The 26,883-nt window shown below is 36.2% G+C and overlaps 1 protein-coding gene across 4 annotated transcripts in view; it reads left to right on the forward strand.

Annotated features, from left to right (window-relative positions):
• prickle2b (prickle homolog 2b) overlaps positions 1 to 26,883 on the forward strand; it is a 91,641-nt gene that overhangs the window by 44,804 nt on the left and 19,954 nt on the right. The window contains exon 1 of one of the 4 annotated variants that reach the window (XM_089125201.1): positions 20,034 to 20,451. The exons of the other annotated variants lie outside the window; for them this stretch is intronic. The gene's annotated coding sequence lies outside the window, so the exon portion shown is untranslated. Of the gene's footprint in view, positions 1 to 20,033; positions 20,452 to 26,883 lie in introns of those variants that run through there. 4 annotated transcript variants of the gene reach the window in all.

A 26,883-nucleotide genomic window follows, 5' to 3' on the forward strand; every position in this document is an offset into this window, starting at 1 on the left:
GCTCTTGTCTAAGGGAAAGAGAAAAACTATTGGTTTGTGCGTGTGCGTACGCGTGCGGAGAGAAGTGTAATCCTAACACCCTCAGAGATTCCTTGGAAAAGGAAAATTAAAAACACACTTGCAAGAAAATAAGAGAGAAATAGACAAAAGAGGTAAGAGCTATAGGTAAAAAAAAATAATATTAATCATATTGTATGTTGGCTTGACAGATTTATTATTATTTTATTGTAATATTATTTTGATGTATTATAATGTCAATTTACACATTTAGTTCTTGAAAGCATTAATTTTTGAAAATATAGTGTCAGGTTCTTTCCATTAAATTTTCAGGAGACCTTCATGGAGTCAACAAAGTGTCATTTTATTGACGTGACAATTGAGTGCTGACCAGACATTATGCAAAAATATAGAAACAAACAAACAAACAAACTAATAAATGAGGCAACAACAGCACATTACTGTGTTCTGGGTCTCAGATGTTTCATCAGGGATCCCCCACCAGAACTAACCCAGCCACAGACACTGAAGCTCTTTTCACAACCCAGACCAAACCATTTTGATAATTACAGGGGTAATCACAATACTTCTCATTCTATTACATCAAAACATAAAAGGGGAAAATATATACAGCAATACACGGGCACGAATGAAGAATAACATTTACCATAAAGCAATAAAGAATATACACTTACACATTCATACAGTACATAAAACACCTCCTTTAAACACACGTGAATTAACACCCAACCCATATTGAAAACTACATTTCCCATAATTCCCCATGAGATATATAAAGGACACCTTTTCATTCCAAATCGTTCCATGCTGCAGTCATGGATCCTGGCGAAACCGAGAGTAAGATATACATATAACAAACTTAAATAAAACTTTAAACCCATATTTTGGTTGTGGTTTTGTTACTAGATTTGTTACTCCTTGATATTTAAACCACTAAAGAGACAATGTAAGTTCTCCAATTCCAAGGTCTGGGTAAATTATATTTAAAAAGAAAAATTACTAACTTAACAAAGACATCCATATGCCAAAACAGAGAACATCAATTCATTAGATCAAACAAAAATATGCATCTTTTGCATACAAAAAAATAAATAAAAATAAACTAGAACCAATGCAAATGTTCATTCAGGTGTGGCCTTAGCCATCACATATAGTAAAATGTGTATTTTTGCTGTGATGGTAAAGCAGCCTTTTCTCCAGTCTTCAGTCTTACATGATCATTGAGAAACATTTCTTCTTTTCATCAATGTTGAAAACCAGTTGTGCTGCTTAATACTTTTGACCACGACGTGATATTTTTTTCCATGATTCTTTGATGAAAAATGAAGTTCATCCTATTCAGAATAACAGCATTAATTTCAAACAGAAATCTGCATGTCTTTAATGTCACATTTGATCATTTTTTTTGCATCTTTGGTAGTATTATTTTACTTAACACCAATGTTGTGAACAACATGGTATGTTTTAAACAATTTCCATTTTAGTTTGTCATTATATATGACTTTTGAACATCTGTCAGTTGCTGCCACATTTTAATTTGTGTATGGTGTTCATGATAGAGTGTTCATGAAATTACTGCCTGTGAAAAGCATCTCAGATCACTTGAGGTTCTAATTTTGGTAAGTTACCTCAAACCATGCTCAAAGAATCTACTTGGCAAATGTATTAGTAGCTTAAATGAGATTACAGAACATTATGTAGTCCAAATCCCAAACATACTCAACTCTAATGTTTCTTTTCTCCTCATTCATAACCATTCATTTAGGCAATGTTCAGCCAAGCTTAAGTCCTGATCGTGTTTCAAGTTAAAGATTCATACTGAAGTGTGAGTGTGTGTGGCCTTGTTGACTGTAGTCCTGCAGTATTCAGTAAAGTTTACCTTCACAGTGCTGGGCTTCATGCTGACAAAGCTCTGCCAGTAAAGGCATCACTGGGCCATCACACTTTCATCTGATCTTCGATCAGGCTTTCGTTGGCTTCCTTCTGCACAGCAATATGCAGATGCTGGTCCAAGTCTGACACACTCTCATTCACTCCCCCAGCCTGACAATCTGTCAAAAAATGAAGCATCAACCCCCAAAACCCTCCCACCCTCTAATTTGTTTCTTTTCTCTGGCTCGGTCCGTTTCCTCTCATGTTTACTTCAGGGACACACAATCATTTAGGAGTCTTTTCCAAATGCACAGTTGCTCATAATTGATTTGCCAAATTCAGCAAAAGACGTATGGTGCAGTGGCTTTTTTTAGGATAACATTCAGGAGTGGGTATTTGGGTATGTAGGGGACAACTGAAGTTAATTAGATATTGGAGAATTTAATTTATTAAATTTAATTTTAATACTTTTTTTAATGCCTATACTGTAATTTTATTTTATTTTCCATGATACTTTGACATGACATTTGTTTTTTTGTTTTTTTATTGTATTTTATTTTTGTTGAATGAAAACAATCACTGCATCATATAAATGAGAAAGGTCTCTGTTAGAATTGGAACCAGATATGCTGAATGCCTAAATAATAATATATATTAATTAATAAATAATATAAATATATAAATATTCATAAATAAACCAATAACATCTTTGTCAACCCCTGACCATTAGAAATTTCCTAATGCAGAATCTAGCCTGTTTCTGTTTCTGTGTGTGCTAAACACACACCTAGTGCTGTAACAAGTCTTTTTACTATTATAAAGTTTTATAATTTTATAAAATAATTCAAAATAAAATTGAATATAAAATTTGCCATGAAAAGATTTAGTGCGTCCTGTAAATCAGAAAGGTGTCCGTTATTAGAACCAGAGTAGCTAAACATGCACCACACACAAACAATGACATGACTGTCGTAAACCTCTGCCCTGTAGCGATTTCCTAAAGCAACATCGTCTGTTCTGCTCTTCACACACATACACACAGCAACATCTAGTGCTTGAGTGCAAAGCACACGTCAGGAATATTAAAAGAGCTTTAGCTGATGGAATAATGCTGTGGGTGCAGTTTTCGTCTGCTGTGTGAGTGAATGTGCGTGTTGTTTGTGGCCTCGTCTGGCCCGCCGGTATTGTTTCACAGGTCTTGCTAAGCACTCCTTCACTCATTAAGCTGGTGAAAGCTGTGCTGAGTGTGATAAGACTGCTAGTGATTGTTATTAATGTAACATATTCCTGTAGCCTTTCACTGGGACTGACTGACTGTAGATGTAATTAGGCGGACAGGATAAATGAGCAGAGACCATGAGTTTTAATGCTTAAATATGGCTGAGGTTAGAACTGTGTGCTTTGTTTGTTCATACTGCATAAGTGTTACTCCAGAGGTCAGAGTACTTCCCTCCAAGTAGTGTTGCTGGTATTCCTTCTGGTTTACAACTGCTGCATTTTAAAATTACACAGACCACCTCTTTAGCATCCCTTGGGCTTTACACCTCCTTTCCTGCCACGCGTTCTGCCCCAAATGCTTTTAATGCTTGTGTATACAAGACTAGAAAAATATAGTGTGTGTGTATATACAGTATATACATATATACACTCACCTAAAAGATTAATAGGAACACCATACTAATACTGCCTTAATTCTAAGTGGCATTGATTCAACAAGGCACTAAAGCATTCTTTAGAAATGTTGGCCCATATTGATAGGATAGTATCTTGCAGTTGATGGAGATTTGTGGGATGCACATCCAGGGCATGAAGCTCCCATTCCACCTCATCCCAAAGATGCTCTATTGGGTTGAGATCTGGTGACTGTGGGGGCCATTTTAGTACAGTGAACTCATTGTCGTGTTCAAGAAACCAATTTGAAATGATTATCGTTTTTCTGACATGGTGCATTATCCTGTTGGAAGTAGCCATCAGAGGATGGGTACATGATGGCCATAAAGGGATGGACATGGTCAGAAACAATGCTCAGGTAGGCCGAGGCATTTAAACAATGCCCAATTGGCACTAAGGGGCCTAAAGTTTGCCAAGAAAACACCCCCCACACCATTACACCACCACCACCAGCCTGCACAGTGGTAACAAGGCATGATGGATCCATGTTCTCATTCTGTTTACGCCAAATTCTGACCCTACCATCTGAATGTCTCAACAGAAATCGAGAGTCATCAGACCAGGCAACATTTTTCCAGTCTTCAACTGTCCAATTTTGGTGAGCTCTTGCAAATTGTAGCCTCTTTTTCCTATTTGTAGTGGAGATGAATGGTACCCGGTGGGGTCTTCTGCTGTTGTAGCCCATCCGCCTCAAGGTTGTGTGTGTTGTGGCTTCACAAATGCTTTGCTGCATACCTCAGTTGTAATGAGTGGTTATTTCAGTCAAAGTTGCTCATCTATCAGTCTTCACTCAGACGCACTCTTCAATCTATCGCCATTGCGGACTCTCTGTTCATTCTGGTGAAATCACAAAAATAAAACGCACAAAAACGTATCCCTGCGTGATATAGACTGTAACCACTGATGAACATATTCAGTTTTGATGAGAGAGAAAAAACTTTACCTGTAACCTCTGACACGCTTGGCAAAAGAATTACCATCAGACCATTAAAGAACTCAAACAAAACTTGAAGATTGATGCATTTATTTACGAGTTGAGCAGAGAGGCATTCTATTTTCCTTTTCCTAGTCTCTTCCGACCGCGTTTTCTGTGCTTTTTCCATCGTCGAGTATCACGTCTGAAATGCGTGCACGGTGCAAGTGTCTTTGTGCAAGCATGTTGTGATTCTCGCAAGATTTGTCGGGGATGCTCCTTTCAAACTTGCATTGCTGGTTTTTCAGCTTTACTTGATTCGCCCTACTATGAGTTTGTTTACCACCGAAATGATTTTTAAGCTTTTATATTAAGGTACAATTCTTGCATAATGTGGCTTTAACAGTTGGTTTAAGCTGTTCCTAAGGCTCACAATAGATAATATGTGTGTTGATGTTCACCTCTATAGAAAAATGTGACTTTGTAAAAGAGGTTTTGCTTCCACCAAGGACGCAAAAGAAAGACAAAGACTCATGTTGACTCCTGTCAATGCAAGTATAAAAGAGCAAACTTTGTCTTTGTCTCCTCTTTCTCTCTTTCTCATTTTTTTTAATCTATTCCTCATTTTAAACTCAGACACAGTGCAAGAAATTTATCCATAATTCTGCTTTATGGCTCGGTCCAATAAATTTAAGCAAATAAAAATGGCTTATCTTTGAAGATGGACAATAACCTCAAAATGTAAGGAACCTTTTTACTTCATTGTGTTTGATATTGGGTTATATGTCAAGAAGGAAAGTGGAGAATGTTCATTTAAAATATCTAAGACTATTCATGGTATTTCTCTAAGACCAATCTCATATCTATGACCATAGATTTAACATTTCAAGGTTTTATGCACCCAGAAACATTTTCTCCTTGTGTCTGGGTCTAGTTTCAACCACATGCTGTGTTTTAAGGAAGCTATCTTGATCCAATGACATCAGCACAAGTCAAGCGAGACATTTAACCATTAACACACTAACCCTTCCTTTCTAATGTCCCATCCCCCATACACACTTTTTCCCACAAAGCTCTAAATCTGACTCTTAATAAATGGTTGGCACAACATCCTCCTAGACGCTAGCAAGAGGGGAAGTGTGATAGATCCCTTCCATTGAACAGTCATGCTTCAGTGTATGAGCTGGATGGCTGATTTATCTCAGTCCATGTATTTGGCTTCTAGTTGGAATGTTATATGTTGAACATTTACTCTCATGAACACATTTAGCCCCATAGTGCTTTTTCATCATTGCTTGACTAAACCATTTGCAAACAATTATGTTCCTCCTGAAGCCCATTGTCAACTCCACACACACACACACACACACACACACGCACATGCTCACAATTTTCTGGGGCTTGAGGAGGGGTTGTTTCTCTAATAATGAAAGAGAATCTGCCATGGCCACGAAGAGTTTTCAAGCCTAATCATTTCTTCATTTGATCAATCTTACTGAGACATACACACAAACAAACAACTCTCTGTAGCAACGAACCCAAAACTGTCATTTATTCTTATTAAACTTGATGAACAGAATTTGAACTAAACGTTTAATTAACCACAGTATTAAAGGAATAGCTCACCCGTAAAAAAAAATGCGTCAAAAACTGAAATTTAGAAATTATTCTTAATTTCTTTTTGTGCAATGAGTTCAAGAGAGAAGTAGCGTCATCTGGTTCATGAAAGAATCTCAAGTCTGATCTTATCTGATTGGTTGATCTCATTTACAAAACTGTTGTAAATGATTCATTCACAAATTGAATGTGTTTAGCTCAATTATCTGGTTTTCTGTCAACTCAAGGAGATTAGACTTGGAAAACAACGCATGAGTTGTTGAACCATACGTAATATGCTTTTATGGTGACTTTTATGGTGAATTTTAGTCCCCTTTTATTGTGTTTGCATGGAAAAGAACAATTACTTCAGTACCCAATTTCCAGGAGTTATCTGTCTATCTATATTTATAGTCTTTGGTTCTAACATGACACTAACTTTATAGCGGTTTTACTAGATTCCAATCAATTGGCCCAATCAAATGAGGGTGCGGAAATTTGTTTTTATTTTTAGATGAACTGTCCCTTTAAGCATTATGTGCTATCCCAATGTCTAATCATTGAAAATACCATTATAACCAACCTTTCAGAACATGGGATTTAAAGATTTGCTCATCATGACCATGCGACATGTCTATGGTTAATGGGCTGTTGTCATTTATCTTCTCTGTAATTTGAGGCTGACAGAAGAAGCAGCCAACTTAGTCATGCTATGAATTGGCCATTTAAACCAATCTAAGACCCTTGCAATGGCCTAGAAAGCATAGTGGAGAAAGTTGGTAGCAGATGAGCAAAGAAAGGTTGAGACCCACACTGAGTCATCTCTTCAGTATTAATGTCAACTCAAGGCAATTAGAGGCAGCAAAACCCACTTAGAAAATGTAAAGGACTTAGAAATGAATCATGGTGATTTGTTCCTTCCATTAAGCAGGTGTCTGTCTTTGATACAACCCATTTCAATTTAGTCTTTTGTATGTATCTGACTCATGTGCTGAATTTAGTTTTTTGCTAGTGTAAAATTTAGTTTCAAAGTTGAAGTGTGTGATTTCTGTTCCACTTACGTGACTAAATGAATTTGCAAAAACGTTGGGTCTCATTCTAGAAATTTCTCACAGAAATTTGTGTATGTATATACAGTATATACATCATAAATTTTATTCACCAATAAGTTTTGTACTAAAATGCATTGTAAATTTATAGGGGGGAAATGTAACAACTGAAACCACACGTACGCAAAAATCACATACTCATATAATCAAACTAAGATTTTTGAGTTTTTTGGTTCTCCTTAATATATTTCATCATAGTGCAAGAGTAACGAAAAATGTGTTATAGCTCAAGCTGCAAGGTTTCTCTGTATAGAAGTGTATGTACAGCTGGCTAATGAGAGGTCGGTATTCTGGGTCTGTTTAAAAGGTGCTTATTGTGTTTGAACTGGTTTTGAGGATGACATGCTTGGCATTGCTCATATTTACAGAGCTTGCATATGCTTGCTAAGAGTAAAGCCCTTGAAAAGCTCTTATAAGAAGATGGTTTGGGGCATGTTTTATGCCTCTGGTCTCTGGCACACGGTCGCACATTCACAATTCTCCAAATTCATTAACATTTAAAAGAAGTTAAGAGCTAATTCACATGTGTATGAAAATTTAATGAATTAGGAATTTGAAGTTATACTGTTCATGCAATCCACATATAGACACCAATACCCAGTGATTGACAGATAACCAATTAGCTCCGCCCCCAAACTCACACCAGTTGTGCCTTGTCTGACTGTTTGGGAAACACAAACAAACAGAAATGAATCAAATCTAAAAATATTCATTGGACGTGTATTAAAGACACCATTATCTTAACACTTTACAATACGTGTGTTCTAATAAGCATTAATTCATGCTTAACTAATGCACAGATAATACTGAATTAATGTGTAACTAATGATTATTTAAGCTATTCATTAATGATTACCACATTAGGAACTAATTAAGAGTCTGTAAGGTTAATGTATTAGTTCATACATGAATTGTTATTAATTAAATATTTAATTGTGGATTAATTCCATAATAACTCATTTTTTTAACTAATAGTGTTAATTACCAGAATGAGCCAAAGCCTTGTATTTCAACTTCCAAATAATATGACACGTACACTAATATGCATTAATTCATGATTTATTACTTCATTGTTAGTGCAAATTCATTTGTAAATTACCACAATTACTAAATGACTAGTTAATAATGATGTGCCCCATCAAGTAAAGTCATAACATAATGATACCTTTGCAAATCATTAGCTAATGATTAATTAAAGCGGACAAGTGGAAGTTGAAGTGCATAGCTTTGACTAATTGTGATAATTAACACATTAATTTACACTATTAGTTAAGAAAATATGTTATTAAGGAATTAATAAACAATGACACATTGAATTAATAGTAATTCATGTATTACTTAATCTATTAATCATATTGACTCTTTATTAGTTGCTGATGCAGTAATCATCAATTAATGGTTTAGTTCTTCATGAGTTATACATTAACTCATGATTATCTGTGCATTAGTTAAGGATGAATTGATGCACATTAGTGCACCCGTATTGTAAAGTGTTACCAAGTTTATTATTTCAAATTTGGAACAGATTGATCCAAGAAATCTGCCCCATGAAAAACAACTTTTTAACCTCTCGTGTGTGTGTGTGGGGTAGGGTTGTTCAAATTGAAGAGTTATTTTTTTTTTTATTTGCGTGCAAGCGTGTGTGTTTGTGGCCGACACAGGATCTCTAAAGTTTACGAAGGTCACCAACTTTGGTGTGTCAAATTCCTCAACTGGCCTCTAAAACAGAGTCGTCTGTGGTGGAGACTCCTGTGAGTGTGACCGGTCTTGTCCTGAAGTCCCTTTGTTCTTATCTCAACAACATCTCTTAGATGGCAAGCTCGACATGGCAGACAAAAAAGATGACTCTTTTGAGGGAAGAATAAAAGTGGGCAATGAAAACTTGAGATGCTACTTTAGAAAAAGGACGGATTTGCACACACAGGCTGTAAAATAGACCAGATGGTGGAGTTCATACATTGTTCGCACTCCCACACACAGAATCCTGTGAGGAAGGCAAAACTGCTTACTAGCGTCATTTCAAATCTGTGAGCCTTACATATTTATTTAATTTCATTGCCTCTGCACTACATAAGCTACATAAGAGGTCTGTTATCATGATTAGATGCACATATGGCCTGATTTGCTACATCATTTGCTTCGTACTAAGCAAAAAAATTATAAAACAAGAAGATCTCTGTGGGTAGCTGATAAGAAAATAATACTCTTTAGGCTTAAACACTAGATGATAGTGTTAACAGATCATGTGATCAAGCACAGCTGTAGCCTCTCTACAGAGGAGGTCAATGGAGGCGAAGACTACAACTATGCTAACTGATTTATGCTAGTTTGGCTCTAAGCTAGCTAGTGGATATTCATAGACATTTTACAGCCAGCAAAAATGATCTGGTGGCACTTGTTTAGCAAAGGACGTCTTGTTGGTTTTGCCAGTAAGCACCGTGTTAGCTGACTGGCTAAACTGGTCTTTTTAGCAGCATATATGTCTTCGACTGCACACTAATGCTGTGTTGTATTGTTGTTAGCAAAGCTTACCTGTATGACAGGACCTTTAATAGCAAAGGCATGTGTCAACACTGAATGCTCACATGCAAGCTTCTGCACTACTGACCTCTGGCCTGAAAATAATAATTCACGATAAGCATGGTAGAAAGGGTGGCCTTTTCTCTAGCCTGACACTTTTTCATTACATTGTTTTTACAAGTTTATATTGAGGGCCTGATAGCTATCGTGTAACACAGACGAACAAATGGATAATTATGTCATATCCTCTGACTTGTTGCGCCTGCACAGTGACGAATCGCCGGAAGGGGTGACAGATGCAGCGTTTGGCGGATTGGTCTCTCGGCAGCAGCCGTGAATGATAAAGTAGAGCGATTACATATTCCAGCCACAAGCTAAATTGTTTTAACATTTTAATCAGTAATTAACATCAACCGAAGAGCCGTTGGGATGCCGACAAACTGGATCGAATTTTTCATTATGGTACATGGCTTTCATTTGGTTTGTGATTTTAGATTAAAATTTTCGGAAGGTGCAAGCTCAGTCACATTAACAGTTGACATATTTATGACGCTGTAAGCTTTGCAGCATTTCTTACAATGTTCTATTAAAGCTGCCTATTAGATTTCTGTGTTTTAAATGTCTCATTTTTTTTTTGTTTAGTGAAAGTGTGCTATTTATGTCCTTTCTACACCCACATGCTGGGGGGTTTAAGAAACAGCTCTGATTTGGCACTGTAGAATTACAGCCTACCTTCTCTCAGGCGTCCATGGAAGGAACTGTGAGTTATTTCAGATTTCAACGACTTTCACCCAGAAATTAACAGGGATAGAAAAAAGCTCAGAAAAGACAGGTGTGCCACGTCAGAGTCTATGTATTTGTGCGTGTGTTTATATATATATATATATATATTAGGGGTGTAACGGTACATGTATTCGTATTGAACCGTTTCGGTTCGAAGCTTCCGGTTCGGTACGCATACAAACCGAACGATTGCTTGGACCATTTTTCCTGCCGGCAAAATTCGTGCTGACGCGGCCAACACAACGTTGCGCAACATCAAATGGCAAGCGTAATGAATGCAGAACGAAACTGCGCTATAAATGTGCTTCACGGATCGTTTATCAGTTCGGACCAGCAACATCTTTGCAGCGCGAGCCGATCTCGACCAAGCGACACTGTTACTACACAGCGCTAAGAGATCCGGTAAAGAAAACATTTGAATTCGCCACTGAGGTAATAACATCGCTGCGAGATCTAGTGAGATGCATTCACATTTCTCCGTTATTAACCGCAGATCTCTATTAGATCAAACAGCGCTGTCATGGAAACCAGGAGAAACATTGTGCCGTGAATGAACTAGTACTTTACGTCCACAGACCAGCAACATTCACCATGGATTTAATATAGTAACACTAACTGGAACCAGTTTGGCTGGAATGGTGAAATGCTTTCAAGTACTTCACACATCTTTTACCAGCACTTCAAAATTCAAATATTATATAAATAAATATATTTAAATGTTATTTTTAATGTGATGACCAAAACATTATTTGTTCACCCTTCAAAGATGACCCCCATTTATAAACCTGAAAGTTTCAAGATCTAGGAAAACTCACACTTATTTAAAAATATTTTTTCTTTAAACAAATAGGAAATTTCTCTGGCATTCCTTTCTTTTTGCTGTATCGAAAACGTACCGAACCGTGACTTTAAAACCGAGGTACGTACCGAACCGTGATTTTTGTGTACCGTTACACCCCTAATATATATATATATATATATATATATATATATATATATATATATATACTGTATATATATATATATATACTGTATATATATATATATATACTGTATATATATATATATATAAAGACAGTCTCATAAATATATGTGTGTGTGTATTTATATATATATAAAGACAGTCTCTATAAGACAGTCTCTTAAAATATCTAGTAATTTTATTTGTTTTATTAAAAGATTAGGTTAGCTTAAGTCATGTCGTGCAACTCTCCGAAAACAATGATATTTGTAAAAAAAAAAAAATCAAAATACTTTTACCTTAAAAATATATCTTATTTTTTTGTAAGTACTTTTACCTTAAAAATATATCTGAATTTTTTTTTTGTTTAAGTTGTTTCAACTAACATGTGCCTGTATTTTGTAAAGAAGCTAGTCATTTCTTTTTACTTGATGGTTACACCATGTGACATTTTTAGAGTAATTAAACTTTCAATAAAACTCAGCTGCCTATAGAGTAGAAAGGGGAACATTTTGAAATAGCTGCTACCTGACTAGAGAAAACGGCTGTTGTCTTCTTCCCTTTTGCCAAATAAGTAGGAAGACGTCAAGGCCCATAATGCACTAGGCATGATGCCATCCAAGGCTACTCCCACCAATTTGCTAGGGATATGCTTGACCAGAGTCAAATGGTGCCTTGCTCTAGTAGGAAATACTTCTTAGCAAACTTTCAGTCATAATGGTGTTGTTGACTTGTAATGTTCTTGGGTGCAAGAACTCAAAGAGTAAACGTTTAATGAGAGTGAGTTACTTTTGGTTTCCAGTGAAGGATCCAGTGGTGTTTATAAAGTAGACAAAGTATAGTGAACCTATAGCCTTACAATAACTGTTCTGTTAACCCTCTGTCGATGGACGCCCTGGAACATTTTATGTCATCCTGTGGACTTTTTAAACCCAAATAAGAATTTTTAAACCCACATAACACAGATAATGAGGAATCTTTGTTCATTTACATAGACTACCAGAATTGTAGCAATACAAAGTGGGTTGAATATCTGCAAAGTTACACTTTAAATGTGAAAATACTGAAAATATTATAAAACATTTTCAAAACCATATGAAACCAACATGAGTACAAATATTACATTGAGGAACTTAAAACATTCTTTAAGTGTTATAAACTGTTTATATAGCTGTTGTTTTCCTGCTCTGGGTCTACCAATCACCCCAGAATAATCTCCATACTTAAAGCTGCAGTCCGTAACTATTGGTGCTCTAGCGGTTAATAAACATAACTGCATGCGTCTTACGAAAGAAAATTTTAGCCGGAGCAACTTTTTTACGGAGTCTCTTTTTATGTCTAGGACGAGTCACGCAGGTACTGGGCTACACCGAACCAGTCTAAAATAGTCTGAATATAAATATTTATTATGTGTACCGTATGATTCAGGATAAGACAAAAACACTGTTTGGAAAAATGGATTCATGATGTAATCGATTATTATATACGTTTTGTTCATTTTTAACACAAAAAAGTTGCAGCTTTAATTACTGGCAGCTTGCTTAGGAAGACTGTGGAGATTTGGAACGGCTCCAGTTGATGCCATTGTGTGTGTGAAGAAGGACTGCTTTCCATATGTGAATCAGATCTGGCCTGACAATTCCCACAGTTTCAATGTCTCAGTTTCTTCTTAGTAAGTGAGGAAAATTAGTAAAGACAAAGGAGGGTTTAATTCCAAGGCAAAGAGGTTTGGGGTGCATGTATAACCCCACTCTATCCCTGCACTCTGCTCCATATCTGGGACGTCCCGTACAGAGAAGCGTCTGTGAGAAACAAGCGCACGATGAAAAGCATACTAAGAGAGTGTATATACCGGTATGTGTGAGATGGACCAAGACCTGCAGTTTAACACCAAACCTTCTCCAGCTCCAGTCAGTGTCCCTCACACACACACAAACACTCCATCCCCCATCATTTGCAGTTCAAATAAACACACCAAAATGGTAGGTGTGTGTGCTCCCCTTTCTGCTTGATGCCTGCCTGGGCCATTAATGCCATGTAGGGTGTGACGTTCTTCTTGAGAGAAATGTAAATAAGCAGAGACCACAGGGCGAGATTTAGAGAGATGAGGACTGTTGAAGTGCAAGGAGGATTTATTGGAGCTAATATGGAAGAATATAGACCATCTTTTCTTCTCACTTTATTTATCATCTCACTCTTTTCTCATATTTTGGTGTTAACTTTTACTTTCTTAAATATTGTGTACAATTTTTTTATTTTTTATTTTTGCTTTCTCTTTTGCTCACCATGGCTGCATTTATATGATCGAAACCACAGTAAAAAAAAAACATTGGTATTGTGAAATAAAATCACAATTTAAAATACATTTTTTGTATTTTAATTTATTTTGAAATGGAATTTCATGAATTTTCAGCATCATTACTACAGTCTTCAGTGTCACATGATTCTTCAGAAATCATAATCATATACTGATTTGTACTGATTTTACACAATATTTTGTGCATTATAAAAGTCTTTACTGTCTTTTTGATCAATTGAATGCATCCTTGCTGAATAAAAGTGTTAATTTCTTAAGCTTGCTGTCCACAAATGTTTGAACAGTAGAGTATAAAATCGTTCAAGACACAGTGTTCCTCTAAATAACCTCTTGCAAGCAATCCCAATAGCCTCTGGCTTTTATTTTTCATAGTTTAATGTCAGTTTGAACTTGAATTCACCTTTCAGCTTTCAAATTTTACCTCTCAATGCTACTCTTGTCAGTAAGCGAGACACGACACCATTTAATATGCTATTTTCTCTATTCTCTAATCTTTAGCATCTCTAATTGAATTAGTTCATTTGCCATGTCTCATGTTGTGGATTTCTGCCTTGTAGCGGTAACACAAATTTCTCCCTTTGTCATATGCCTTTTAAGCTCTTAATAGATTAACAGCCATAATGAATAGTTTAGAGAGTGTTCTCTATTAAGTCTCCTCCTCTTTGTTATGTCATTCCTGTAATGTCCTTTTGTCCTTTCATATCATCTCCGGTTGTTTCCATAGCAGCCTGAGCCTCCCTCTTCCTCTAATAGATTGTTGCCCGTTTCTGGGTGAAATCAAACTATAATGGACACTAGTATTCTTGTTTTTCCACTTTGGCTTCTGGAAATCTCAAAGGTGCGAAGCTTGTCCAGAGGTGTAATATATCTTTTAAAGATGAATGTTGAAAGTGTGTCCTGACATGGTTTGTCCATAAGAAGGAAGTGTAGAACATTTTGGACAGAGGGGTCATACGTCTCTGGTAATACATTTACCAGATGGGTGATGAAAATTGTGTACTATCTTTCTTAAAGGTAACTGTCCATTTGTTCGATGTTTTGTTATTTAATGCTGTAATATTTATGCAAAAGGTGTGGTTTAAATATTGCTACGCATATAATTTTGGACAATTGTAACTTATTAGGATCAATAAGGATTTTCAAATGAGTTGGGGAGGTTTAATAGTGAGATAAGGTTATCGGTCATAAAGTGGAGTGTAAGTTTTCTGCCAAAATATATCCAAACAAACTTATCATGCACATTTATCTTGCCATTCCTCTCCATCTGTTTCTTTCTCTCTTCCGGACATGTCAGGCCTATCTCAGTCCCGGCTCTGTGTAAATGACTGTTCCCTGGCTGCTGCAGCCTCCCCAAACTAAATATTTAAACAGGGCATACTTGTGCTCCCATTTATTTAACTTTAAAGTTTAACTTGCTGCTTTGAAACCATCACTATAAGTGAAAGCTAGATCGCTGTCCTCGGTGATTTCCTCGCATGAAAGTGTATAATTATCAAAATAATTCTTTTTGGCTCTGTTTTACAAGAGAATGTGCATTATATATTTGCAATATACATGAACAGGATATTTACAAAATACTGTAAAAATAAATTGTGTAAAGCTGTGGTTGCCAGAAATTCTCTTTACAAATATGGATTATAAACTGATGGCATATTGATGCCTGTATATTTTACAATTTGCAAATATCCTGCTTACTGTTTTAAATAAGCAGGATAATTCATATAAATGCATTTAAAAATAAACTGTAACTCACTGATTTGATTGTAAAATGTTTTGACTAATTTGATCAGTTCAGTTGCAAATAATATTTAATCATGATAAAATCCATATTTCCCTCAAAATGTTGCAAATAGTCTGGGCCTCATAAGTAAATTCAGCACAAAACACTTTATTATTAATGTTAATATACCATTCTTATATTTTTTTACTGTAGAATTCCACAGTGATGTGTAGTGAATGAATACATGTATATATTCCTAAACTTAAGAACTTGTAATTAGATTATATTGCATTTTAAAATGCTTGTAATCAGACTTCAGTTATTACATTGATTAGCTTATATGTTATTCTCACAGTGGTAGTAAAGGATTCATAATTCATTGATTGTCAAAATACTATTTGTATTGATTGGCAGTGGGTGGGATCACACAGACTAAAACAAAAACAGTCATTCTGACACGGAACACACATTTCAAAATCCAATAAATAACTGGCATTGCTTTTTGGGGAAACAAGTATGTGAATTTAGCATGCTTCATATCTGCAAACAAATTACAACAGTACCTTTAAGTTTCATGATTCTGTGATGTCGGATAATTGTCACATATAGGTAAACATAAAATATTTCATATTATTAGTAAGTGTTTTACTTTTGATTTGTTTTTATTTTCAAATTATTTTGTTAGTTTTACATTTTTATGATTAGCTTTTCTTTAAACTCCCTGCAGTTCCATAACAAACTTGGTGAACCCTTGATTTTAAACAAAGAGAAAGAATATTCCATTCTTTGTCAGTGCATTAAAGGGTTAGTTCACCCAAAAATGAAAATTCTGTCAGTATTTACTCACCCTCATGTTGTTCCAACCCCTTAAGACCTTCATTCATCTTCGGAACACAAATTAAGATATTTTTGATGAAATCTGCATACTTGTCCATAGGCTTCTTGAGGAATTGAAACTTGCCGGCCATGAAAAGTTATTAAAGACATCGTTAAAATAGTCAGAGTGACTAGTGGCTCAATCTTAAGTTTATCAAATGACAAGAACACTTTTTGTGTCCAAAAACAACAAAAATAACAACTTTATTTGGGTGAACTAACCCTTTAAATACTAGTATGTTGATAACAAATAATGGAATATTCTTTCACTTTGTAGTTTAAAATCAATATGGTACAAGGTTATCCTATTTAAATCAATGTGATAAAGGAATGAGATCAAAAGTAATCAGATTGCATTACCTTCAATTTGTAATGTAATGGGTTACATTAGTAACTAACATTTTTGTCATGTACTTTAGAATCAGTAAGTAATCTAACCAGCACATGCAATTTATCTATTCTTATATTTGCTAAATCATGAAGGATTTCAGTAGCTTGCTGGCAAAATTATGCCAATTTAGGTGCATCAAGTTCTTAACTTTCTAAAAGGACCACTGGCAAGACCCTGTGTATTTTGTGAGAAATAACATGCTGTGCTGTGGGATGTAACAACCATCTCTGAGTGGATCTTCTCTAGTAGTGAATGAAAGGATGTTCAGTGAAATGGGCCCAGGAATGTGATGTAAGACCCTTTGAGAGTCACTGACCCAGCCCCCTCACATTGTTCTGACTGAAAGCACCGGTTTATATTTGTGCTTATGATTGCTATGTGCGAGAGAGAGAAAGAGAGAGAGGGAAAAAGCTGTTTTGGAGTACATGAATCATCACCGCTGTCCGAATGCTTAGTGTATTTTTAGAGACACTTTCATCTTAAAACAAGCCATTAAATGTACAATAGTCCATGTGTCATGTTGTATCGCCACTTGTAACTCTTCAGTAAGGTAAAATACTTTCTTATACCGTCAATGCAAATGTGCTTCAGGGCTGAGTCAGAAAAAGGCATGTGGATGGCTTAGAAAACTTCCCATGGTGCTCTGCAGCTGCTGTCCTCCCTTTAATCTGATGCATTGATGGATGCGGCACAGCAGTACTTCCGTACAGTGAAGAGCCCTTTCAAAGTGGAAGAAGTGAGGCAGAAATAGCCAGCCAATTCACAAGGTCACACTGCTCAGTGTCCCAGCGCAGCATTGGATAGCTTAATGTTTTACACAGCCTGCTGTCTCTCCTTTCCTCTCTTAGCCAGATTGTAAATAGTTAACGAAAGTCCAAATTTAATTTCAAGCCCAGTCTCGGTTGTAACCTGTAAAAGAAACGTTCACTTTTTAAACAACACATATAAAATTTTAGCACATAATTCCCCCCGACACATGAGAAGAATGTACAGGCTTCGGCATAACTGCATTAAAAGCTATCTAAAGGCATGAATTATATTAAAAACAACTCGTTAGTAGCGAAAAAGAGATATTTGCAAGGACAGCGGAAGGGGTGGTTTGCTTTACCTTGTTTCCTCATTCCCTGGATGGAATTTGGTTATCTCATCCTGAGGTCTCACCAGAAAAAAGAGACGTAAGCATTCCTCGGCAATCAGCTGTTGAGCTGTACAGCTGCCCTGGTGTTGACTTAGAATGATAGCCATCAGCATTTTTGCTTTGTGAAATTCATCAACATCCATTTTAGTCTACACTCTAAAAATGCTGGGTTGTTTTAACCCAATTTTGGGTCCTATATGGACAAACTCAAACATTGGGTTAAAAATGTAATTTAAAAATGTAACCCAATGGCTGGGTTTGTCCATATTTGACCCAAAATTGGGTTAAAGCAACCCAGCATTTTTTAGATTGTACCTTTGCAATCCTTATTCGGACAAAATCAAATTTACAAGGATTGCCAGTAACTAAGACTTCAATTAATGAAACGTTTTTGTTAATTAAGTGATTTGCTAGTTGCTGGCAACTAACTGACATAAGTTTAATGGGATAGTGCACCCTAAACTGAAAATAAATTAATAATTTACTTATTATTTGTGTTTTTCTAATATCGTATGCCCTTTCGCGCTCATGCTCTTCCATACTACGGCAGTGAATAGTGACCAGCATCAGGCTTTTTTTTTTTTTTTAAATGCGCAATATCATATATAGGTGGACGAGTGTGACCTCGACGTTATTAAAAAAAACCTCCTTTTGTGGTCAGAAAAAGAAAGAAGGGCATACGGCACAACACCGGGTGAGTAAATTAAGACTTTATTTTAATTTAGGGTGCACTATCACTAAGTTAAAGCCATAACAATTACTAAACTAACACTGACATAAAAATAAATTAAAAATAAATTGTTTTGCTTTGAAAAAATGTTTTTTTTTTTTAACGAATGAAACTATATAGATACTGAAATGAATGGAGAAATAGTTTATCAGTTGGTAAAAGTGGTTTTATATGGTTTAATTGTCATACTTTCTGCTTTTTTGGATCAAACCGTTCAATTTGTATCGTTCATTTGCATACAGTGATTTAACACACACCTATAGAAGCGATTATAAAAGAAGCCCATCAGCCGCATGATTTGGAGAGTGTAGGCTTGTGGCCAGGCATGTCACTGAGCTTGTGGCTGTGGGGAACAGAGTGGCTGTCAGTGCGTGTTACTCTCCAAGCCTAAAGCACTGGGGTAATTGATACTACTGTGTGTGTGTAGGGGTTTGGCTCAGGTTTGAATGGCAAATGAGAAGCTCCAATAAGAGATACCCTCTTTTCAGATGACTGCACATCCACTCAGAGAACTTAAGCAAGAGCCAGCTGCATTCAAATAGATTTATGGACGTTTTATTAAGTAATTTAACCGCCGTTGTAGACTTTACTTTTTCTCTCTTTGTTCCGAACTGGTGTTGTGAGAGAGCTTTTGAAAGAAGTATTGATTTACCCAACCAGGCATAGCTCATGCATCTAAGCATCATCTATGAACGCTCTGTATTGGGTTTTGGTGGTCTTTCTTGGTTGTCTCACCGTCAGATTTCAGATCAGGGGAGAATTGGGTGAAATGTTTCAGCGTGTAAAAAATATAACCCCTTTAATCTGGCAAACTATGCATATATTTAAAAAAAACGAATAATCTGACATGCTCAAATTTTCTGTGAGATGTTCAAATGTGATCTTTTGTAGGGAAAGGATAGAAGTTTCCCCAAAAAGTTTTTAAAAGCATTTATATAATAGCCTAATAGTAATTATAATGGGCGTCAAACTTGCCTGTTTTGGCCACAAATGTTTTATTGGATATGCTTCTTTTTTTCTTCACATAACCTTATATTTAGAAAGAGCCCTGTGATTAGCAGATTTAATTTTCTCAAAACTAAAATAAAAGTATTATAATAAAAATATTATAATGTTGTTAAAACAAATGATGAAATTGATTCGGAACATTTAAAATATTTTCACTATTAAACTTTTATCTGGCTTACTTATGAAAATACATATTTTATTTATGTGTGTGGCTACATTATTTACATATAAACAGTGTTCTTTCCCCTCCTTTTGCCTTGTGAAATGCGTGTATTGTCTGGACTCTTTACAGTTGGGAAAGAGACTGATTTGCATGTAAATGATTCCAACAACACCAGCTATTCACGGTGCTAATTAAACTAATGTAGGGACGTTGACTTGCTGACATCATGGACGCTCATTACCATTCACAAGCTCGAGTGGGCAGAGCGAACAGCGAGCCAGTGGAGTCCACGCCACGGTTCACTGCGCTCCCATAGCCTGTTATTGAGGGGAAGCGCAGGCTGTTAATGGCTTTACGCCCCGTATGCTGCTGGAACTATCACGGAGAAACGCGCTGGATCGGCGGGGATGCTTCGTGCTTTCACGTTACTGTATATGTTTTATTCAAAGCACCAGAGCTCGAGGCATGTCTTTCCTGGACGATACCTTTGTACGAACTAAGGCTGGTCAGTCTTGTGCTTGATAAAGACGCGCGGCGAACGCTTGTTTGTGGAGAAGTGAAAGTGCGCCAACAGATCGCTTTTCAGGTTGGAAATGTGTAGCGTGTGCTTATATCGATTCACGACTGGCGACATCGAATTCTCTCATCTCCGTTCATGTTAAAAGGTAAGTGTAGCCTACGTACGTGGCTCGATCTGTTACTTTAATCGGGTCTGCAGTTTAAAATCTGCGTGATGACTTTTCCCTTCGCTCGCTCGCTCGCTCGCTGCGTGATGATGTGGTCGAGCTATTCCGAGAAAGTTGATAGCTTACATAAACTACATTTTATAAATCAGACGTTGATGCGGGTTCCGTCATAGGCTAATGTTATGGATCCACACGTGTGTTAAAAAAATAAAACGCCTGCGAAAGACTGAATACAACTTTTCATTATGGTTATCTTGTATCGTCTTGTATCTTCAGTCATTGCTGGTTGACCTGTATCTGATATAGTAGGATTAAGCCTTTGTTTGGTGATGTTTTGTTGGATTAACACATAAAGGGACAAAGTGGAGAATAATGCCCAGGAGGAAAAGAGAAAAAAACAGGCAGCTGCTGTTGGATTCGTACAAGCGATTTTCTTTAACGTTACCTCATATGGCACGCTCGCGCTTCTCGTGAGTGTAGATTCTTTTAAATCTGATATAGCCTAATCGTTTAATAGGTTTACACATATGTTCAAGAAACCAGGCTGAATAGTTTACGGAGTCGGTCCAAGGTTCTCAATTCAACAATTAATTTAATCTTTTGAGAATCGTCTTTCGTGCAGGTTGAGTCGCGAGTCGCGAATCGATTAATGCACTCACAGTCACAATGAATGTTTGTTCACACAATGATTATTAAGATTACTCTGTGTGTATAACTATAAAGTTTTAATAATATTTCTAATTCTATGAGAACAGGAAAGTCCACACTACAGGTATTATAATAATGATACAGAGGAAAGATATTGAATCATTTTCAGAGCAAAACCTGCTGATGGAGGGCAAAAACATTCAATCGTTCAGAATCAATCTAACTTTACAGAGCTCAAACATGTTTAGCAGCATACAACAACATAACTGCAGCTGGCTCTTATAATAAACAGAATGCCGTGGTCCGATGGCGTGAATATTTAGTTATTTATAGTGTGAATGGGTTTTGCAGCTTTTTGAGTGCAATATGGATTTTACTAAAGTGGCAAAATGTAAATTAGCCTACTTTAATAGTCAAACTGAAGAAATTTAACAAAAAAGTACTGAATTTAAGTTTACGGTCCTTTTATGACAGTATTATCATAATCAACATGCATGCAGAACAGTTAAAAATGTATCTGTCAGTGACGGTGTCATGACGCAATTACCCAAATAGAACTGAATCTGTTTTTTTAATCATTTGAAAGAACAGATTTGCAGAATGACTTTACATCCTATGACTTTACGTCAATAAATGTTACTTTTGGCTGAATCCATCTTATTGTACAGCACCATTTCAATTAAATCAATATCGTTTCCTCCCTCACCACTCATCCATTTGAAGCAGCCTCCATTAAACTGATTTCGTTTTCTTCAAATAATTGATTTATTCACCCGTCTAAGTTCATACAGTAGGTCATCAGTCACAAAGGTTGTTTTGGTTTAATTACTTGTGTCACAGTCTATATTATGAGCTTCTACAGTCATAAAGGCTCAGATATGTGACTCTAGTATGGTCTTCCTGTGAATACAGATGTTGTGTATTTTGTGTTATTGAAGTAGAAACTAATTCAATGCCACAAAACAGTGCTTTGAATATGAAATTAACAGAATTATTTGTCTTTAAAAAAAAAAAAAAACACCAGTGTTTAGTGTGGGAAAAGTACACACAGTTGCAAATGCACAAAAGATAACTGAGAAAAGAGGGTGAATTGGCTTTCACTAGCATCCAGCTGTGACCAGATTCACCACTGTGTGATGCCCTTTAGAAAGGTTATTTAATTCATCCGGAATGATGCCATGGAAAAGCCTGGGAGCCTCATTAGAGGCTGGAATTTTGTAAAATCTACAGCCAGTGTTTGGGATTAAAAAAGTTTTTGTAATTTTGTTTTGTGTTATTGTACTAGTTTCGATATTAGTTTTTTTAAAAGGTCAATCTTCCTAGTTTTAGGGTTAGTTATTTTAGTTAAATGGTTAAATAAAAAAAAAAACATTTACATTTTTAAATTTCATGGAACCGTTTTTATGTTTTTAGTTAACTATAACAACCTTGGCTACTGCAGACCTGTTTCCTTTCTTATTAAATGGCAGTTGTATTAAAGATGACAATGCCACTGTTGTCTGGCAATAGGCTATTGTTAAAAAGAATTAGATTGTCTGGTTATGGCACAGGCCTGGTTTTTAAGGGGATAAGTTTCCCTCAAGCTAGACAGAAGTCCACATCTGTTGTTGTCTGAACAATTTAAAAACGCAATGATTAACCCACAATAAGCAATTGTCCGATCAGATCATAAATCACATTTACCCCGTTCCGCTTGGATGCCTCAGGGGCATAACAACCTTCTGTGTCATCCCTAGATTACATTCCCAGTCTTCCATATTTGCTATGTAGGACAAATCCTTTCTAAAGGCTTCCAGTGCAGGCTTGTAGATCACATTGACTGGGTTTTAGCATGATGTTTGTAATGAATTCAGCATGCGTAGTTGCAACCCGGCATCCTTTTTAATTCAAATCACATTTAGATGATTGGAAGAGCATTATCGATGGACCGTGCAGTGGTATTGAGCCTGGAATTTGCAGTCATGTGCGAAGCGCGTCAAAACGTGGAACATTTAACTCAATGCTTTTTTTTATGTGTGGTTAAGGACTGAGGAGGGAGTTACGGTGACCTAATTTTTGTCCAGTTCATTTATCTGGACCAGCCTGGCATCTCAGTGGATCACTTTCGGAGTCATCTTAGAAATCTCAGTTCAGCTAAAAGTTCATCCTTTCCAAAAATGCATATGCATTATTAGTGTTCTGAGAGAAGACTATACTTTAAGAGCACTGGATTGCTGTAGCAATTCCTTTTTTTGTTTTCTGGCCTGCCCTTATATCTTCTAGTTATGCTTTACAGAATGACTAGTCACTGTGGGAGAGAGCGGATAAGTTTCTCAACAGTGTTTGGTATTCACAGATGGCATGTTTGAGGGCCTCTATGTTCCTGTGAGTTTTCAGTATTAGTGTGAGATGTGAAGTTGCCAGTTGCCACCCTCAAGTAATGCAGGTGAATTGTCCTTGCTCAAGGGTGTTGGAACTGCAGAGAGACCAGCTGCATGGCCTATATATAAGTCTGCTCACCGATTACCTCCTACAGAACCTTCCATCTACTCTCTGAGTCTTTCATTTTGATTCAAAGAGATGCTTTTTAAACTACTTTAGGTTCATGCAGGTTTCAAAGCACTTCATCCATTTATAGGTTGTTGTTGTTTCCTACACCTTAAATATTTATAAGTGAACTATTGTGTTCAAGGCAATTGTTTCCCAACCTTTTTGTCTAATGTACCCCCATAGCCCCTTTAGTAAATACAAGGGGTATTTACTAAAGGGGATATGGGGGTACATTAGACACCAATGGATTGAGCCAAGCCATACTATCACCATACTATTTTTGTATAATCCATTTCACTCAGATGTACATTACAATAGGGAAGAAAAGATCCCTTGCTTGATACTTTGTTACATTTTGACTTTAATGTTATTAAAATGGCCATTATAAATTTAGAATGAGACACTTGAGGTTGTTTGTTGTCCACAGGTATTGACCATTTTACTTCCCATTATAGAGCCAGACCGATTTATCGGCAGGCCGATATTATCGGCCGATATTAGGCATTTTCTGATAAATGAAGATTTCAAAAATAAAATAAAATTGGACGGAACACTCTTCAACCATGTCATGAGTGTTGGAGAGGTAGTTTGTTCACCAGAGGGCACTCTACACCGTCCCTGTTGGCAACACTCGTTGAGTTGGTCACGAGACATACATTGCTTGAATAACAATTAAAAAAACGTCTCCATCAGTTCTCTTAACTCAAATAAGCATGACAAAATTTCTGACTATCATGTCCAGTTTTGCTTCTGTTAAATAAGCCGAGAGTGAAGTGGAATTAGCTAGTAATAATTACGTTACGTATGTAGTTGACTGACTGTCCTTTTAACTTTTGACATTGTGACTGAAGTATTTCTTTAATAGCACGTGACAGTTATAGCAATGAGACGTATCTCTCCTTGCCTGTTATATTGAAAATGTATGTTTTACAATTTGCAGTATGACGTTATCCATTGCTAAATTATGGTTCATCATAGACTAGCTAACTACAAGCTAGTTAATGCCACTATCATCAGTCTGTTCTGTTGTGACACGTTTCTTTTTAAAATGCATTATCATATTATTTTAGTTAAAACTCATAAATAACTAATGTTAGGGAAATCTGTTAATGTTTTGTTGCACGTTTCTGAAACAAAAAAATATCGGCCGATATATCGGAATATCGGATTTTAAAATCAACGAATATTTGTATCGGTATCGGCCTTCAAAATCCTTTATCGGTCGGGCTCTAGCCCATAACTTTCCCTGAGAGACCTAGTAGAGAATTTGTTCATTAAAAATCCAGATGTTGAACAAGAGTGACGTTATTTGCAAGCGTTACATTTTTCTTATTTTTCAGAAATCAGTACTTTTATTCAGTAAGGACTCGATACATTGATCAAATCTGACGTAAAGGCACTTGTAATGTTACAAAAGAATTCTATTTCAAATAAATGTTTAACGTTGTTTAAATGTTTGTTTCACAACCATTCAACATGATCAATGATAAGAAATGTTTATTGAGCAGTAAATCAGCATATTAGAGTTATTTCTGAAGGATCATGTGACACTGAAGACTGGAGTAATGATGCTGAAAATTCAGCTTTACCATCACAGGAATAAATTACATTTTAAAATAAATGAAAATAGAAAACGGTTATTTTCTTTATACTTATTTTTTTTGATCAAATGAATGAAGCCTTGGTGAGCATGGGAGAGAAAATCTTACTAACCCCTAACATTTGAACTGTAGTGTATCTAACCTTGTAGCCCAATGGAAGCAGATACTCACCTGCTTATGAAACTATATTTACACACAGTTATAATCGAGCTACAGTGGGGTCTTGTGTAGTTGAGCTGAAGTCTTAATCTATTCAAGAATACATAACGCAGTGGGACATTTAATATTTGTAAGATTAAGTACTTTGCATGATTTTAAAGCAAATCCCAAGGTCACTTATAGTCTGATTAACATATGCTGGATTAACATATTAGTCAGACTTAACAAAAGTCTGGAGTGGACTGATGTGATTTTAGTTAGACTAAGGTATTATTTATGTGACATTTTTAAAAAGACAAATAATTGTTTTATTTAGAATGAAATCTCACATTTAAGTGTGTGTCAATGCATTTAAATCTTGTAGAGGAAATTATACCATGACTCACTCTTCATATCCTTAGGACAATTGAGGCATGATAACAGTTTTGCTGATGGCTTAAACTGAACCAACAGATTCTCTTTTGCCTTGCTTCCATAGCAACTAGAGTTCTTTGACGTAGATGAACATGTTCTTAAGTTAACCATCTGGCCAAATGTGAAAACGTCAGTCAATCATTGGGTTTCTGGCCGGTGTCTGTCTTTGACACCTTGCAGCCTGTCAGGCCTCTGAGGTGCTAATGGGATTGGCCTTAAGTGGGCAGCTTGTTTTCTCTTCCTTTGGTCTAAGAGGTTGGTTCATCTGACCAACTGGCCAGCGTGCTTGAAAAGTGTGGTTTTGGCAGAGCTTGACGCCTGTGTCTGCTTGTCTGGACGCTAACCAGACGCTGTGTGTTTGACTGATGGAGGGTGTGTTTCATCGTGACATGAGTCATTGGACGTGTTGTGTTTTTTGTTGGAATCTATGGGCCGCCTCTGTTCATAACCAAATGTGGATATGTTAATTGACAAAGTAAAAGAATAAAAAGAGAAAATCTGGATAGGAGAGCTGCACGATTAGCTGTTAAAAAATTTGTGATCCCGATTCAAACACCTACACAATCTTATTCATAATTGATGATTAACGATTTGCCTGTTTCTATGAAACCTTTGACAAAATCACAGCGGCACATTCAAATCTGCGTAAGAGCTGCCACTGAATCAGAGAGAGCATTTGTCATATATAGGTATGAAACCGCTTCGCAAATAGTCTTTTACGATATCAATATTTCTGTTACATGATATATTGCAACCGATAAATAATGGATTATTATTTATTTCCTATAGCTGAGACACTTCAGATGCGCACTGTTCTCCATGATGGTTTTGAATAGCTTGAAATATGATTGGAATTATTTCTAAAAAATGAAAATACAGTTAAGTGCAACATGTGCTTTCATATAGGCTTATATATGCCTATATGGCTTAATTATAATAATTATTATATATGCCTTAATTATAATAAGAAGATTATTATAGTGCATGGGATATGGATTTAAATGGTGAGACTATTGTTTTTGTAATCAGGCCCCCCAAAACTATATATATATATATATAT

This window comes from Pimephales promelas, chromosome 21, assembly GCF_988280905.1.
Source record: "Pimephales promelas chromosome 21, fPimPro1.hap1.1, whole genome shotgun sequence".
Lineage (NCBI taxonomy): Eukaryota > Metazoa > Chordata > Actinopteri > Cypriniformes > Leuciscidae > Pimephales > Pimephales promelas.